At 47.7% G+C, this 9142-nt stretch overlaps 1 pseudogene; it reads right to left on the reverse strand.

The window, feature by feature from the left end:
* Window positions 1-3919: 3919 nt before the first annotated feature.
* The window catches only part of LOC133115117 (forkhead box protein K2-like), a 21825-nt pseudogene continuing 16602 nt past the window's right edge, over window positions 3920-9142 (reverse strand).

The following is a 9142-nucleotide window of genomic DNA, read 5'->3' on the forward strand; positions in this document are numbered from 1 at the left end:
AAATTCATGTGTCAGCTGGACCGGCATAATTCGGGCTCCAGTTGCCTGAAGCACCATTCAGCACCAATTCAATTGATTTCGAGCAACTGGTTCATTACGGGGACGGTTCGCAGAGGCCCGGTCTCCATGGCAACGCCTCCCACGCCGAGACAATCATATCCGTTAAGGGCCCCTCGCGCCTGTCAGTTGCCATGACGGTGTTTCGTACTGTTCGATTATAAACACGCCTGGCCCATTTTTACTAATTGATCTCGTCTGTAAATAATACATACAAACGCTACAGTTCTCGCTCTGCGCCGAAGCTAATAGTCTTCATTAAAAATCTTCCTGGGGATTATTAAGAATTGCAGCTCTTTAACGTTAACCGTTGGAGGAGCGCAGGAGCCGTTTCCGCAAGTATGCCCGCTCGGTGACGGTGCCTCTCCCAGAATAATCCGGCCCAGACGACGTTTGGGCAGACAACTCGACCGGCCTGTCCTTGAGCCGAAATCCGCTTAATTACCGCCAGCCGGCTGCAATTCAAACGGCTGAATTGAGACATTTATTTACATTATCTACTGGTTACATAACACTAATTTCACAACAACCCCGTGTACGAAAGAAAATGCAATTCAGGCATGAACTGAAAGATACAGATCCAACTGTTCTTTTTTTCTGAACAGTTCAGTGACACGGAAAGGCCTACTACATTGACATCGTTAATATATACACTACCATGCGTTTTCCGGAGAAATTCTTTGAAGGAATTTCACACGCAATAAAATGATCTGGTTACGAGCGCCATCTAGTGGCCTTGAAATTATTTAACTGCTTAATACGTTAATGTAATGAGTCCACAGATGTCATTTAAATGAATATGCAGAAATACGAATAGAGCTACTTGGTTTCTGTAGACCTTTGCATGCGAGTGTGGCTGGCAAATAATATATACATTCCACGTTCACATTTGAAATTCCTGTCTGCGATCAGTTCACTTTGAAAGTGTAGCCTACCTCAATGCCGAACTGGAGATGTTTTTAAATGATCATTTTACATGAATACAAAGCTCCTGGAGATAGGAAGTCAGAAAAGCATCCACGCACAGCTGCAGGTCCCGTTTGGTCCTGCAATTGCGGTAGTCACCTACTGAACACTTACAACCCTACTTCCAGTTGAAGTCCAAGGACAGTGGTTCTCAAACTCTGTCCCGTGACCCCCTCTGCATGCTTGTTTTTCTTCCAAGCATAATTGCAATCACAGATTTTTAACAAGCCGTTAATTTGACTAAAGTATGTAAGCGTCATGTCTTGAGGGACTATTCACCCTCTTAACCACATAAAAAGAGTGTTCGAGAACCCGTATGAAGACGTACCAGGAGCAGCACGCCTCTCATCCCCCAGGTCGACAACCTCTTCACAGAAAGACGACACATCTTCGTTTTTTGGTCCGGTCCGGTCCGCTACGTTACTGCCATGCGGATTGCGACTGACGCTTATGATAGGTACGTTTCAACGAAATGGCCGAACTAACATCAAAACACAGTTAGGTTTCCAAAACCGAGGCCTCCAACCGTGGTCCAGGAAGGATACAGGGTCTGCTGGTTTTCGTTGTTACTCTGCACTTAAAGCAATCAATTAGAACAGTTGATTACACAGCTAACTCACCTTACCTGGTTACCTGGGTCTCAACAGGGTGCCGATTTTAAAGTGAAAACAAAAACCAGCAGAGCGAGTAGCTCTCCAGGGTAGGAGACCACTGGACTATACAATGTGCCACAAAGGACTGTCATTAAACATTTGGTGTGAACCCCTCATCATAAGGCTGACATAACACTGTCATACATGTGACAAGTTTATCTGTACATTTTACAACTAATATCAGTCATAACAGTTACCTATAAAAGTATGAGTTTTTTTTTACAATTTGACATCAACAGATTTCAACAGACATTTTATTGCAGCTGTTGTGTATGACACGTATGTCAGCCTTACAGCGAGGGGTAAAGTGTTACTACCAACTCCATTTTAAAACGGTTTACCCGCTTCCTTGACTTGCACACTTAGTCAACCTCTTCAGATCTGACAAAGCTGTAGATGCAGTCATCAGAAAATGAGGATTTATTTCTGATTAATCACAGCTTCTACATAAAACCATGCCCGCAGAGAGTTCTCACGAATTATAATTCCCGAGCACAGAAACCAGCGACTGGAACCCATAAGCCAGGGGTGCACAACTCCGGCCCCGGAGGCCCGATCCGCACGCAGGTTTTTCGCTCCAACCAGATCACCTCAGCTTCAGTTTTCTGAACACTACTGAGCACGATGCTGGTTCATTACATTACATTATTGGCATTTGGCAGACGCTCTTATCCAGAGCGACGTACAGTTGATTAGACTAAGCAGGAGACAATCCTCCCCTGGAGCAATGCAGGGTTAAGGGCCTTGCTCAAGGGCCCAACGGCTGTGCGGATCTTAATGTGGCTAGACCGGGATTAGAACCACTGACCTTGACCTCCCAGTCATTTACCTTAACCACTACGCTACAGGCCGCCGTTCACTGCTGTACAGGAGCTGTGGCATCTTCAGGACACACCTGCAGTCCGTGGCCGGTGCTCACAGACGCCAGATCAGGAGCTAATTGAGCTGATGAAGTGACAGAGCGGAAGTCGGCCCAGTGTCCTGAAATGGATCGGCCGTGTTGTGCGCCCTGGCCGTGAGCACAGTCCGGCGGCCCAGAATCCTTCACTTCGTCAGTGACCCTTCCCCAAAGGAGCCGCCACCACATTCATGCATTTATACTGCACTTTTATCCAAAGCGCTTCACAATTAATGACCTGCATTCACCCATTCATAGACAAACCGTACTCAAACACACACTCTCACACACACACAGACACAGACACAGACACAGACACAGACACAGACACAGACACAGACACAGACACACACACACACACACACACACACACACACACGGCAATAGGCCGAACCAATCAGCTCGTCGGGAGCTATTGGGGGTCAGTCAGGTGTCCTTAAGCTAATGTCTCCCATGAACACACTGCGTCCATCAAAACAGTGAAGCAACGAAGCAGGACATGATGAGGCTGGCACTGATGCAAAGCGTGTCACACCTGAACCTGAACATGGGCAGAACGCTTACCCGAGAGAAAAGAAGGAGGATGGCTCAATTTCTGGTAAGGTTTTAAATTAATTTATATATATATAAAAAAAACAAAACAAAAAAAAATAAAAAAACAAAACAAAAAATGGAGGCTTTTACCCACTGAAGCAGCACAAATACCTATGACGTTTCTGTCTTTCTCTGGGGGAACATGTACAGTCTGAGAGGCGTTTCAGCTGCCCGAACAGAGCAAAGTAATCAAGCAAAAAATGACAAGACAAAGTGAAACGGCCAAGGGGGGGAGGAGGAGAAGAAGAGGGGGATGAGAGAAGAGAGGGAACATTAATCAAGTGCAGCTCTGGCCAGATTCAAAGCAAAGTCTTTTTCTGTTTTTTTTGTTTTTTTTTTCAGGTTTTTTTGTCCTCAGTCCAGTTTTTATAGTAAAACAGTTCAGGTTCTTCTCTGCAGTCGGTTACATGCAAGCTTGACAACGCATCTGCTGAACTCTACACATGGAAAGAACAGGTTTATATCAGCTATCTGCCCAAATATGGAAATGGAAGTGTAATAAAGCATCTGGATTTGACAGAAAAAAAAACAAAAAAAAAAACAAAAAAAAAAAACAAAGCCACTCCATCAATTTTTCTAAAATGAAAAAGAAACTACACTTTTTTTTTTTTTTTTCACCAATCGGAAAAAAGTCCACGTACAAAAACAGCTGGGATTCCGGAGTTCAGGAGGAGTCTCTGGAATGCCAGGGAGCCCAGGGAAGTTCGTCTCACGTAATGCAACAGCCTTTTTTTTTTTTTCTTGCTTTTCCCCCCCCCCCCCCTCGTTTTTTTTGTCCCGCCTATAAGAACACGTCCGAAGAAATCCTAAGTCCCGCGGCGGAACGGTGAGTCACGGCGTATCCACAGACCGCAGCGTCAGGTAGGTCAAGGTGAGAGGCTAGCTGCCAAAGTACCGGAGCTGGCCCGCAGGGGGCGCACTCCAGGTAAAACCAGATATGCTCAGAGCACGAGGCATGCCGCTGCTACACTGCTGGGGTCGTTCCGGGGGTCAGGGGTCGCTCCTGGGGTCAGGGGTCGCTCCGGGGGGTCAGGGCCCGAACGCGGGGTAGAATGGCATCCTTGGCTGTGCGCTGCCTCCCACCACAACCCAAAAAAGAACAAAAATGTTTTTTTTTTTGTTTGTTTTTTTTTTCTTCTTTTTTTTCTTCCCTCAAGCGTTTTCTCACAGGGGAAAAAGTCTCTTATGTGGTCGTTTGGGGTTTTATTATTTTCTTACACAGCGCTTCAAGATCGATATTTATTCAAGTTATTTCGAGACCACTGTCTCAGAAAATATGGGTGAGGGGTGGGGGGGGTGGGGGGGTGGGCAAAGGAAGCGGAGTGAAAAAAAACTGGGGAGAAGGACCTGGCCGCGGCCCTACAGCACGACAGACGGATGTTAAAACGCAAACGAGGACCGGTCTCGCAGTGCAGTGCAGTGCAGTGCAGTGCAGTGCAGGCCGAGGCTGACCTCAGGCCTCCAGTTCAGCCCTCCGTCAGGCTTCCAGGGACAGTTTCGGCAGAAGTGGGCCCTTCGGTGCGGTCGCAGGCGGGCCGTTCCGCAGCCTCTCCAGAAGGCCACACCACCGCACCGCTAGGAGTCGTTTCTTCGTCTGTGTGCCGGTAGATTATGACATTTAACTTTCGTTTTTTTGCCAGAACAGGCACATTTTCGCCACGTTTTCACAAGGGGAAAACCATGCCACGTCACGGAATATCATTGTCAGAGGTCCGTACCTCTAAGGAAAAGCCAGAAATCTGAACATTTCTATATACAGGTTTTTTTTTCCACTGGAAACCAATTTTGAGGGGTCATATCTCCAAAGTACACATATTTTTGGTGTCATTTTATTTGTCAATGAGAGATTAATCGGAGAGAACTCTCTCATTGTGTGAAGATAAACACGTTACTAATAACATCAGTCGCAAGGAAAATTCAATGAGTCCACGAGAGGCACATTTAGACCTGACCAGAAGCTAATGTCACAAAGGCCAGCTGACCCTCCACTTCAGAGATATTCACGTTACATCTTTAATCAACTCGTCTAGAAAGAGCTAGCTTTGTTGGCCTTTGTTTATACAACTATTTCATCTATCCTAACTTTAGGTCTTATACCTGTAACACCACTATTATCTAAAACATCTGATTGCAGTTACCAGGATAGACACTATGGACTATTCCACTATTTAAACTGGTCGTCATCTATAAGCGTATACTATCCTTGATCAACTGAAACAAAATAATCTGTTAATTAGGTGTTATTGCGACACTATAAACATACGATACATGTACTTTTAGAGATACAATTCCCCCAAAATTGCTGCCTGGTGGAAAAAATAAATAAAATAATAATAATAATAATAATAATAAGGCCAAACATCTCCAAAAGTGAAAGGCCAGACATGAATTCTACATACAAATGTACAAAGATTTAGGGCTTTTCTTTATTAAATTACGGACCTCTAATAATCTCATAATGGTCTACAAACACACAGAGAAAAAACCAAGAGGTGCTGTGGTCCAACCCCCGGGAGTCAGCATGGAACGGCACAATTGAAAACGTAGTTTCAACTACAATGTGTACGCTCTTTTCCTTTCAACAAATTCCAAAGTTCAAAGACAGTTTTTCATGTTTGCTGCCATTGTTGACGTTTCTCCTTTTGGCACCTTGGAGTGGGGGATGGAGGGCCACATAAATAAAGAAAAAGGAGGGAAAGAGAGATAGGGTGCATGAGAGAGAGAAGGATGGTGTAGTTGAGAGAGACAGAGAGAAAGGGCGATGGTACAGGTGAGAGGGATGGTACAGGTGAGAGAGAGGGATGGTACAGGTGAGAGAGAGGGATGGTACAGGTGAGAGAGAGGGATGGTACAGGTGAGAGAGAGAGATGGTACAGGTGAGAGAGAGAGAGAGAGAGAGAGAGAGAGAGAGATGGTACAGGTGAGAGAGAGAGGGGAGGTACAGGTGAGAGAGAGAGATGGTACAGGTGAGAGAGAGATAGATGGTACAAGTGAGAGAGAGAGAGATGGTACAGGTGAGAGAGAGATGGTACAGGTGAGAGAGAGAGAGAGAGAGAGAGAGAGAGAGAGAGGGGGGAGGTACAGGTGAGAGAGAGAGATGGTACAGGTGAGACAGAGAGAGAGAGAGATGGTACAGGTGAGAGAGAGAGAGAGAGAGAGAGAGAGAGAGAGAGAGAGAGAGGAGGTACAGGTGAGAGGGGGGGAGAGAGAGAGAGAGAGATGGTACAGGTGAGAGAGAGAGAGAGAGAGAGATGGTACAGGTGAGAGAGAGCGAGAGAGAGAGAGAGAGAGAGAGGGGAGGTACAGGTGAGAGAGAGAGAGAGAGAAAGAGAGAGGGGAGGTACAGGTGAGAGAGAGAGAGATGGTACAGGTGTGTGTGAGAGAGAGAGAGAGAGATGGTACAGGTGGGGGGGGTGATACAGGTGTGTGAGAGAGAGAGAGATGGTACAGGTGTGTGTGAGAGAGCGAGATGGTACAGGTGAGAGAGAGAGAGATGGTACAGGTGTGTGAGAGAGAGAGAGAGATGGTACAGGTGGGGGTGGGTACAGCAGGAGCTAGTCCTGGCCTCCCTGCTCCAGGGCTGGTCTGTCTGTGCTGTCGGCCGTGGCGCTGCTCTCCGGATCCTCCGCTTTCACCCTCTTTGGTTCGGGGGGGTCAGCCTGGTCTCCGTTGGGCCGTTTGGTGGGCAGGGAGGCGGACGCAGACGCGTGGGTGGCCAGGATGTGCAGCGGACTGGCGCCGACCGAGGCTGAGACAGACAGGAGAGAGAGAGGCAGGGCTTAACGCTAATACCGCTAACACTGGAGAGAGAGAGGCAGGGCTTAACGCTAATACCGCTAACACTGGAGAGAGAGGCAGGGCTTAACGCTAATACCACTAACACTGGAGAGAGAGGCAGGGTTTAACACTAATACCGCTAACGCTGGAGAGAGAGAGGCAGGGCTTAACGCTAATACTGCTAACACTGGAGAGAGAGGCAGGGTTTAACGCTAATACCACTAACACTGAAGAGAGAGGCAGGGTTTAACGCTAATACCGCTAACACTGGAGAGAGAGAGGCAGGGTTTAACGCTAATACCGCTAACACTGGAGAGAGAGGCAGGGTTTAACGCTAATACCGCTAACGCTGGAGAGAGAGAGGCAGGGCTTAACGCTAATACCGCTAACACTGGAGAGAGAGAGGCAGGGCTTAACGCTAATACCGCTAACACTGGAGAGAGAGAGGCAGGGTTTAACGCTAATACCACTAACACTGGAGAGAGAGAGAGAGGCAGGGTTTAACGCTAATACCGCTAACACTGGAGAGAGAGGCAGGGCTTAACGCTAATACCGCTAACACTGGAGAGAGAGGCAGGGCTTAACGCTAATACCACTAACACTGGAGAGAGAGGCAGGGCTTAACGCTAATACCGCTAACACTGGAGAGAGAGGCAGGGTTTAACGCTAATACCGCTAACACTGGAGAGAGAGGCAGGGCTTAACGCTAATACCACTAACACTGGAGAGAGAGGCAGGGTTTAACACTAATACCGCTAACGCTGGAGAGAGAGAGGCAGGGCTTAACGCTAATACCACTAACACTGAAGAGAGAGGCAGGGTTTAACGCTAATACCGCTAACGCTGGAGAGAGAGAGGCAGGGCTTAACGCTAATACCACTAACACTGAAGAGAGAGGCAGGGTTTAACGCTAATACCGCTAACGCTGGAGAGAGAGAGGCAGGGCTTAACGCTAACACCACTAACACTGGAGAGAGAGGCAGGGTTTAACGCTAATGCCGCTAACGCTGGAGAGAGAGAGGCAGGGCTTAACGCTAATACCACTAACACTGGAGAGAGAGAGAGGCAGGGTTTAACGCTAATACCACTAACACTGAAGAGAGAGGCAGGGTTTAACGCTAATACCGCTAACACTGGAGAGAGAGAGGCAGGGTTTAACGCTAATACCGCTAACACTGGAGAGAGAGGCAGGGTTTAACGCTAATACCGCTAACGCTGGAGAGAGAGAGGCAGGGCTTAACGCTAATACCGCTAACACTGGAGAGAGAGAGGCAGGGCTTAACGCTAATACCGCTAACACTGGAGAGAGAGAGGCAGGGTTTAACGCTAATACCGCTAACACTGGAGAGAGAGAGAGAGGCAGGGTTTAACGCTAATACCGCTAACACTGGAGAGAGAGGCAGGGCTTAACGCTAATACCGCTAACACTGGAGAGAGAGGCAGGGCTTAACGCTAATACCACTAACACTGGAGAGAGAGGCAGGGCTTAACGCTAATACCGCTAACACTGGAGAGAGAGGCAGGGTTTAACGCTAATACCGCTAACACTGGAGAGAGAGGCAGGGCTTAACGCTAATACCACTAACACTGGAGAGAGAGGCAGGGTTTAACACTAATACCGCTAACGCTGGAGAGAGAGAGGCAGGGCTTAACGCTAATACCACTAACACTGAAGAGAGAGGCAGGGTTTAACGCTAATACCGCTAACGCTGGAGAGAGAGAGGCAGGGCTTAACGCTAATACCACTAACACTGAAGAGAGAGGCAGGGTTTAACGCTAATACCGCTAACGCTGGAGAGAGAGAGGCAGGGCTTAACGCTAACACCACTAACACTGGAGAGAGAGGCAGGGTTTAACGCTAATGCCGCTAACGCTGGAGAGAGAGAGGCAGGGCTTAACGCTAATACCACTAACACTGGAGAGAGAGGCAGGGTTTAACGCTAATGCCGCTAACACTGGAGAGAGAGAGAGGCAGGGCTTATCGCTAATACCATTAACACTGGAGAGAGAGAGGCAGAGTTTACCACTAATCCCGCTAACACTAGAGAGAGAGGCAGAGTTTACCGCCAATACCGCAAACACTAGAGAGAGAGAGGCAGAGTTTACCACTAATCCCGCTCACAAAGGAGAGAGAGGTAGGGCTGAGAGAGAGAGAGAGAGAGAGAGAGAGAGAGAGAGAGAGAGAGAGAGAGAGAGA

The sequence above is a fragment of the Conger conger genome, chromosome 16 (genome assembly GCF_963514075.1).
Source record: "Conger conger chromosome 16, fConCon1.1, whole genome shotgun sequence".
NCBI classification, from domain to species: domain Eukaryota; kingdom Metazoa; phylum Chordata; class Actinopteri; order Anguilliformes; family Congridae; genus Conger; species Conger conger.